The sequence below is a fragment of the Hevea brasiliensis genome, chromosome 3, assembly GCF_030052815.1.
Source record: "Hevea brasiliensis isolate MT/VB/25A 57/8 chromosome 3, ASM3005281v1, whole genome shotgun sequence".
Taxonomy (NCBI): domain Eukaryota; kingdom Viridiplantae; phylum Streptophyta; class Magnoliopsida; order Malpighiales; family Euphorbiaceae; genus Hevea; species Hevea brasiliensis.
In genome coordinates this window covers 47,814,486-47,824,072 of record NC_079495.1, presented here as the reverse complement: position 1 = coordinate 47,824,072, position 9,587 = coordinate 47,814,486, and positions in this window count along the sequence as shown.

Genomic DNA, 9,587 nt, shown 5'->3' with positions numbered 1-9,587 from the left:
GCAAAATTGGAGAAAATGGGGATTCTATCCTCATTGGGCTCGAGCCTACTCCAACTTGTGAATCTTGCCTTCAAGGCAAAATGACTAGATCACCCTTTGTTGGACAAGGGCTAAGAGCTAAAAATATTTTGGAACTAATACATAGTGATGTATGTGGTCCGTTTAAAGAAATGGTTAGAGGGGGCTTTCATTATTTTATTACCTTTACTGATGATAAATCAAGGTTTGGGTATTTGTATTTGATGAAATACAAACATGAATCCTTTGAAAAGTTTAAGGAATTTAAATCAAGTAGAAAATCAAACAGAAAAAGTATTAAAGCTCTTCGATCGATCGTGGAGGTGAATATTTGAGTACCGAATTTGATGAATACTTGAGAGAGCATGGCATTGTTTCTCACCGACTCTCCAGAACGCCACAGGTGAATGGTGTATCTGAAGGAGAAATCGTACCTTATTGGATATGGTACGTAGTATGATGAGCTATACCGATATGCCAATCTCCTTTTGGGGATTTGCATTAGAATCGACTTTATATATTCGAATAGGATTCCATCAAAATCGTTTCTTCCACACCTTATGAGATATGGCATGGAAGAAAACCAAGTCTTAAGCATGTTAAGATTTGGGGTTGTCCAAATTTATATCAAAAAGCTGAACACTGATAAATTGGAGACCAGATCAGAAAGAGGTCAATTTGTTGGATATCCAAAAGATAGTTTTGGATATTATTTTTATTTGCCTACTTCACAAAAGGTTGTGATAAGTAGAGATGCCACATTTCTTGAACAACAGTTTGTTCAAGAAGGAGGCAAAGAAAGGCAAATAGAGTTAGAATTGGAGAATTCTGACCAACCAACAGATCAGATGGATATAGATCCATCTAGTCAACCTATACCCATTAATGAAACATCTACAGCTATTCCTCGTAGAACAACCAGGGTATCTCACCCACCAGTGAGATATGGTTTTCTTCATGAAGAAGAACAAGAGTTGTCTACTCATGAAGAAGTAGATCATGGAGATGATCCACTTACCTATGAAGAAGCTACATCAGATATTGACTCTTCAAAATGGATTGATGCTATGAAATCCGAGATTGATTCCATGTATAAGAATCAAGTTTGGGATCTTGTTGACCCACCTGAAGGTATTGTACCTATAGGGAACAAATGGGTTTTCAAGAAGAAAATTGGTTCTGATGGAAAGGTAGAGACCTATAAGGCAAGGCTAGTAGCGAAAGGGTTTCGCCAAAGGCAAGGAATATACTATGAGGAGACTTTCTACTTTGTTGCATTGCTTAAATCAATTAGGATTTTATTAGCAAATGCATACTATGATTATGAGATTTGGCAGATGGATGTCAAAACAGCTTTTCTCAATGGATACATTGAAGAAAACATTTTCATGGAACAACCTAAGGGATTTGAATCCCAAGATGGTTCCAAGGTATGCAAGCTAAAGCGATCCATTTATGGGTAGAAATAAGCTTCGAGGAGTTGGAACATCCGTTTTGATGAAGCCATTAAATCTTTTGGTTTTATAAAAAATGAGGATGAGCCATGTGTATATAAGAAGGTTAGTGACAGTGCTATCACTTTCCTTGTCTTATATATGGATGACATACTGTTGATAGGTAATGACATAGGTATGTTGACGACTATAAAGGTATGGTTGTCAAATACATTCTCCATGAAAGACTTAGGGGAGGCAACCTATATTCTTGGGATTCGCATCTATAGAGATAGAGCGAAAAGAATAATTGGTTTATCCCAAATTCTATACTTGGAAAAGGTGTTAAAGAGGCTTAACATGTTTAATTCTAAGAGAGGATTGTTACCAATGAGACATGGTATCCACCTTTCTAAAGAGATATCTCCAAAGACACCTGAAGAAAGAGATAAGATGGCCAGGATTCCATGTGCTTCGGCTATTGGAAGTTTAATGTATGCAATGTTGTGTACTAGGCCGGATATCGCATATGCTGTTAGTTTGACTAACAGGTATCAATCCAATCCAGGTTTGGAGATAGCTGTCAAGAATATTCTTAAGCCTGTGTTTGGAGATAAGAACGCCTTTCTATGTGTTTGGATTTTGGGTGAGACCTTAGTTCCTTAGCCTGTATGACTACTCCATTGTTGTCACAGTGTAATGGAACTGCTGACTCAATGGAAGGAACTCTTGTAAGTTACATCACGAACTTTTTAATCCAAACGACTTCCTTTGCAACATCGATGCAACAATATACTCACCTCGTAGTGGAATCTGCAATCGTGCTCGCTTGGAACTCTTCCAACCGATCGCACCTCCATTACAAATGAACACATATCCAGAGGTAGACTTTCTATCATCGATATCTGATTGGAAATCAGAATCAGTATAACCATCCAATTGCAAGTCTCCACCTCCATAAATCAAGAATAAATCCTTAGTTCTTCTCAAGTGTGTTTCAGTTGAAAAGAACACCGGGAAAGAACCCGAAGAATCGAGTCATGGCTAAGAGGTGAATTACTTGAGGTTTGTGCACAACGTATAATTTCTGTAAATTATTTGCTGCATATTGTTTTGAATAATTTGAAAAAGTGAATTGTGACAGTATTTATGATGCTTTTGATCTAAATTTTTGAAAGTTATTATGTATGTTTGAAATGGCAATGTTTAGCAAATTTTAAGATAAGTTTTGAAACCACAGTGTCATGACCATATATTTGAACACCTCACTAGCACGACTAGTTGGGGTAATCAGTTTCAAATTTTCATTCCTTCTCTGGATGAAGTGTTGAGGTGTGTGCCAGTAGAAGAGGATTTGAATGGATATCCATATATTTGAGCTAGCTAGCCTTGTGATATGATTTCTCCTTAGCCTCTAGCTATTGAGATTATATTTGTTTCGAATGGCATGATATAACTGTGGGTTTTATAAAATGTGATTTGATACTTCAAAAATAAAATTGTTTGGGATTAAAATCTCATAATTCATGTTTTGTATTTAATTCTCATATTCAGTCCAATTTTTGAATAAATGTGATTTAAATTCTGCATGAAGATTATTTTGATGTTGTGCACCACTGAGTCCTAGTACTCAGCGATAGTTGTTATTACTGTCGCAGATATAGAGACTAGAGGAGCAGCAGATTGAGCTACTGAGGATAGGGGAGTTACTTACCTTAAAGCTATCGGGTATAATTTATACCCTGACTGTAACTATTTCTTTTGATGTATGTAATGCACATAAATGTATAGATATGAAAAAATGGGTCTTGAGCAGCTTGTACAAAATTTGTATAAAATTTGTAATAAATTTTAGTTTGGATTTTCTTAATGTAAATTTTAGTATGATGTATATATAAATTGTTTATCTTCAAAGAAATATGAATGTATGAAATTGATTGACAGTATCTTGAGGATTGTTGAATTTTGAACTTGTGAAATTGGTTGAGATTGATTGTGAATTGAAGAAGTTGTTGAGAAAACTATTGGAAGTGCTTTTTACAAGGATTTGAAGAACTGTTTTCTCAAAATACAGACATAACTTTATCAAAATTTTTATAAAATTTGCGAAAAAATAAAATGGACCAAAAATATTAACTAGTTTTAATTTTAATTAAATGTTTTAAATACCTATTAGAAAATGCTCACCACTTAATAAAAGTAAGAAAATTGTTTTAAAATCCCTTGTAGGATACTCAATGAGTTATCAGTAGGTGAAGTTTAGTAGTTCATTAGGTATTCTACAGGATCATGTTATGCCTTACAGAGGGGTAAGGTGTAACATGTTTTAGTGGTATCAGAGCAAAATTTTTGAAGTATGTTTTAACTTATGAATTTGTGTCTTTTCTTTGTTAAGTACAACTGCTCAATGTCCATATTTGTTACATACAGTGCATTACATCATGAATATGAACTAACGGAGGGAATCTCCATATGTTACTTATTCAGGAGATACCCTAACTTCAGACTGAAATGGAAGAAAGGGATCGCTCAGTCGAGCAATCTGTTGAAGCTGAGGCACAAGGGGAAGCCCCAGCTTTACAGAATGTCAGTGGATCAGTAGCACCAGCCCTACAGATGCCGCAGTTCCCTGCACAGTTCGCACAGCTGATGGCTGCGATGTTTCAATAAATGGCTGGGGGTATGCCTGCTCAAGCTCCACCCTAGACACCTGTGGCACAACCACTGCCTCCAGGCAAACAGTATGATAAATTACTGAAGTATGGGGCTACTAAATTTAAGGGCACAGTAGACCCTTTAGAGGCAGAGCAATGGCTTGAAAGAATGGACAGAGTATTTAAGAAGCTGCACTACCAAGATGAACTGAAGTTTGAATACTCTGTGCCTCTACTGCAAGGGGATGCGTATGATTGGTGGAAGACCATCCCCCACAGCTTGGCTGAACCACCAGTGCTGACCTGGGATGACTTCATTAGAGAATTCAGACAGAAATACATCCCAGATGCATATGTTGATAAGAAATTGCAAGAATTTTTGAGTTTGAAACAAGGGAATAGATTAGTGGCAGAGTATGAGAGGGAGTTCTCTCGCTTAAGTCATTATGCTGGGAGTCTCCTTTCTACCAGCAAGGTAAGGTGCAAGAATTTAAGACTGGTTTGAAGCCCAGTTTGAGAATGCAAGTAGTGGGATTCAGACACAGCGACTTTTCAGAACTCATGTCTCAAGCACCCGAGTTAGAAATGATTGAATCAGAAGTAACCCCAGTAAAAGAAAAATCAGAGAGAGCTGAGAAATCAGAAAATGATAAGGGGGGAAATTCAGTTGAGCAAAGTTCTGGTGGTACTTCTGGGAAAAAGAAGAAATTTAGTGGACCCAGCAGGGGTCGAAGTGGAAGATTTGGTAAGGGCAAATTTTTTAGACAGAGACCCCCTAAGTCTTGTTAGCAGTCAAGCAGGGGTTCATATTCTGCCCGCCCCTGTGAGACTTGTGGCAAGATTCATATGGGGAAATGCTATTAGGCCACTGGAGCCTGATTTAACTATGGAGGCAAAGACCATTTTGCCAAAGATTGCACTAGTGCTCCTAAATGTCACACCCTACCCCTCTGTAAGGCATAACATGATCCCGTAGTATACCTAATGAATTACCAACTCTGTCTACTGATAACCCATTAAATACACTACAAGGGATTTTAAAAACTTTTCTTACTTCTTTTACAGTGGTGAGCATTATTTACAGGTGTTAAAAACTTTTGTGAACTGAAGTGAAATAGCTAACTCATTTGGACTATTAGTAATTTCTATAAAACTTTTGGCAGAGTGCCATCTGTATTTTGGATAAAACAGTTCTTTAGAAAACCTGTAAAAAACACTTCAATATATTTCCAAATCTCAACTCCAACATATTTCTCAACACAACATATTTCTCAACTCAAATCCACAGTGATTTTTCAAAGACTGAGATACAAGAAATATAATACAATTTTTACAAGTCAAAATAACTCATAATTTACTTTACAACTTCAATGTACAATTTTAATTTATAACTGCTCAAAACCAAAAACAATATGTACATACAGTGGTCATACATTACAGTACAAAATGCAAAATGTGGTATACTCATTATACCCGATAATCTCTCGCTGGATGTACTAGCAGCCTAGTCTGCTGCCCTGTCCGTCTGTTTACCTGCGACAACAATAAAAAGCTGTCACTGAGACAATGTCTCAGTGGTGCACAACATTAACCAAATACAACTTTAAATCACAATTCACAATTTATATAAATAGTGGATACTTAAAACCATAGTTAAATTCAAGATAATAAATGTCATAAGGAATTTAACACAATATCACATTAAATCTCAGTAATCAAAATATAGTTAAATTCAAAAGACAGTAAATGTCAATAAGCATTTAAACTCCATTTCATAATTTCACAATACATATCAATAAACCACACACAGCTTAATCATGTTCCAAAGTTCAATTCGTCCCAAAAGCAGATGGCTAATGAGGTATTCAATTCGTCCCAAAAGTCAATGACTAATGAGGAATAACATAACTAGCTAGCAAAAATATGAGTACTCATCCAATTCGTCCTCAACAGGCACACACCTCGACACTTTAGCCAGAGAGGGAATTCAATTCGTCCCACTAAACAAGCTAGCGAGGAATACAATCAATATACATGATAGCTGTGGTTTCAAACCATTTCCAATGCTTTTCAATCAATAAGTATCCATCAATATCATTCAAATAATTTCTCACAATTTCAAACCATTTACAGTGCTTTTCAAGCGATAAATATCCATTCAAACACATTTTCACAATTTAAAACAATAATGTACAAATAGTCATAATTCATTTCAATTAAAAAATTCAAAAGAAATAGTTGTTGTGCACAAACCTCTGGTAACTGTCTCCTGGTCTTGACTCAGTGTTTCCTTCCCTTTTCCTGAGTCTTTGCTAACTGAGAAACACAATTTGAAGTGTTTCAGTACTAAATTAAACTGTCTCTAACGATAATGTTTGATAAATAATTCACTGAATGCTATTATTTTCTTAATCAACCTAATATATCGACCCTCGATGCATTCTAAGTAAATTAGGTTTTAATGTTATTAATATGTCACATTCGATAGTCTTTTAGGGTTGGTACATGTTACCAAATTCATTTCCGTGTATACTGCATTTTCTTGCAATTTGCTAGATTCCGGAATACTAGTTTGACCTAGCCGAACGACCTAGTTCCCTCGATTTTCGGGTTTTGGTCAAAACTACAAACCTGTAGATCTATGTCTTATGGAACGCAGGGCAAAATTTCAGGTCATTCTGAGTTATGTAGACCATGTTATGGTCATTTTACTATTGCTGGTCAAATTGCACCAAAATTGGTCATTTTAGGTCACTTTAGGTTCAGCTAGTTTTTGGACCCGAAATTGTGAAAGCTGTTTGACTTGCTTATGGTCATTTCTGGGCTTTGGTGTCTTCATAAGACTTGTAGATATGGGTCTTAGCTATTCATGGTTAAAATTTCAGGTCAATTGGACCTGTTTTGAGTGAGTTATGGCCTAAACACTAACTGCTGCCCAAATGGTCAATTTTCAGGCCTTACTTGCACTTAATCCGGATTTGGTCATTTTTCAAGCTACCTTGCAAGCAGAATTTTAGCAATCTTCCTTAATGAAAGTTGGTACATTTTGTGCCTAGTTTCACCTCCAATTGGTCTCATACCAATTGGAGCCACACAATTAAAGTTATAGGCCTAAAACACAAACTGCCTTATTGAAATTCTTGCATACACATCAAGCATCACTTTTAACACTCACCAAACTTAACATTCAAACTAATTCTGGTTGTACCACAATCTAAACATAATTTATAACATATTATAGGTCATTTTGGCAGCTTACAATTACATTCAATGTGCACCAACAAGTGCAGAATTTGTCCAACTCAATTTATAATAATTCAATCACCAATTCATGCTCGTTTACATGTCCCACTTCACACCACCATACATACACTCAAACTGCCATAACAACCAACACATTTTAACATCATTATTCCATAAACCAAGCATGAATTCCAGCATTCCTCAAGAGTTAGCAAACTGCCACAATGGTACACTTACATTCCATTACTTTCCAAGCTTTAAATCTCATTTTACATTTACATATACTAAGTATACATTACCCAAACAATTTCCTACACAATATACATTTAATCAATCATTTAATTCACCATTTACAAGCACAATTAAACTGCCTTCAAGGTGCTTCTATGGCTGCCAAAAGTGCACATTCCCATTCAACATCAAAACTCAAAAATTTCTCCATAAATCAAACACCCATAACACCCTTACAAACTTTAATAAAGCAACAATCAAAAACTCAAACTTACCTATGGAAGAGGCTTCTCAAATCTTCACCAAAACTTCTTGAAATTGCTATCAAACTCTTCCTTGTGGCGTGGGGATAAACTTTAATGAAGCAACCTAGGTGTTTGGAGGTGAAATGAAGAGGATGATGAAGCTTGAATTACATGCGGCAATGGAGGTTTTGGGAGCTCTTCATCTACAGCAATGGTGATTTCTAAAGTTGAAGATGAAGTTTTAGTGGAGCAATATGCCCACTTAATACATATTAAAATCCTCAGTGGTCCACTCACATAAAATCAATCATATTTTATGTTTAAAATGTGTTAATTACCTAAATTGAACCCCATTTTTGCTATTTATATTAGGTACCCCTAAATTAATTTTTCATTATATTTTCCAAGTGTAATATTATTTATTTTTAATGGAAATTTAGGTCAAAAGATAACTCGGGGTGTCAAATGACCACAATGCCCCTGTTCGGGTTGCATTCCTGATTTTTCGGTAACACCGGGTTTTGTCTGTTTTTCGATTTCTCTCTTTTCTTTGTACTAATTATTTAATTTTTCTTTGATATTTCTAATGATATTTGTATTTCAATAAGTGTCTATTTAAGTCCTAAAAATATTTTCCAGGGTTCCCCGCGGTCCAGGGCTAGTCAACGGTCCACGCCTTGACGTCCCGGTGCGGTCACCCATCGCTAGGGTTCTCGGCTCGCTTAACTTGATTGCATTTCTTTACTATTATTTTTTCTTTGTTTTTCTTGTATTTTTTTTTTCTTGTATTTCATTATTTTATGTCTCCTCACTCATATCGAAGTGTAGTTCTAGGCATCCTAGCTGTCCGGACAACACTGGTCACCGGAACAGTAGTACGCACTACCGAACATAGGGGTGTTACAATTCTCCCCCCCTTAAATAAATTTCGTCTCGAAATTTTACCTGGCATTAGTCTCTGAACAGCTGTGGGTGTTGTCTCCTCATATCCTCTTCACGTTCCCAAGTAGCTTCCTGGCCTGAATGATGGTTCCACAGCACTTTAACCAGATGTATCTGTTTGTTCCTCAGCTGCTTCACCTCATAAGCCAAAATTTTTATGGGTTCTTCCTCATATGAGAGGTCTGGATTTACTTCAATCTCTTCAACTGATAGTACATGAGATGGGTTAGATCTCTACCTCCTTAACATGGACACATGGAAGACATTGTGTATCCTTGCTAACTCTGGAGGTAATGCCAACCGATACGCCAAAGGACCCACTCTTTCCAGAACCTCATATGGTCCGATGAAACGAGGACTCAGTTTCCCCTTTCTGCCAAATCTCATAATCCTCTTCCAAGGAGAAACTTTGAGGAATACCTTATCACCCACTACATATTCAATATCTCTTCTCTTCAGATCAATATAGAACTTCTGACGGTCTGATGCAGCCTTGAGTCTATCTCTGATCAATCTAATCTTTTCCTCTGTCTGCTGAACAATTTCTGGCCCAATCATCTTCCTTTCACCTACCTCATCCCAACATAAGGGAGTTCTGCACTTTCTGCCATACAAAGCTTCATATGGAGGCATCCCAATGCTTGATTGGTAGATGTTGTTATAAGCAAACTCAATCAAAGGCAAGTGTGTATCCCAACTACCTTCAAACTCAATCACACAAGCCCGTAGAATATCCTCCAATATCTGAATAACCCTCTCAGACTGGCCATCTATCTGTGGGTGGAATGTTTGTCAAGTTCAATCTAGTTCCTAGGGCTCTC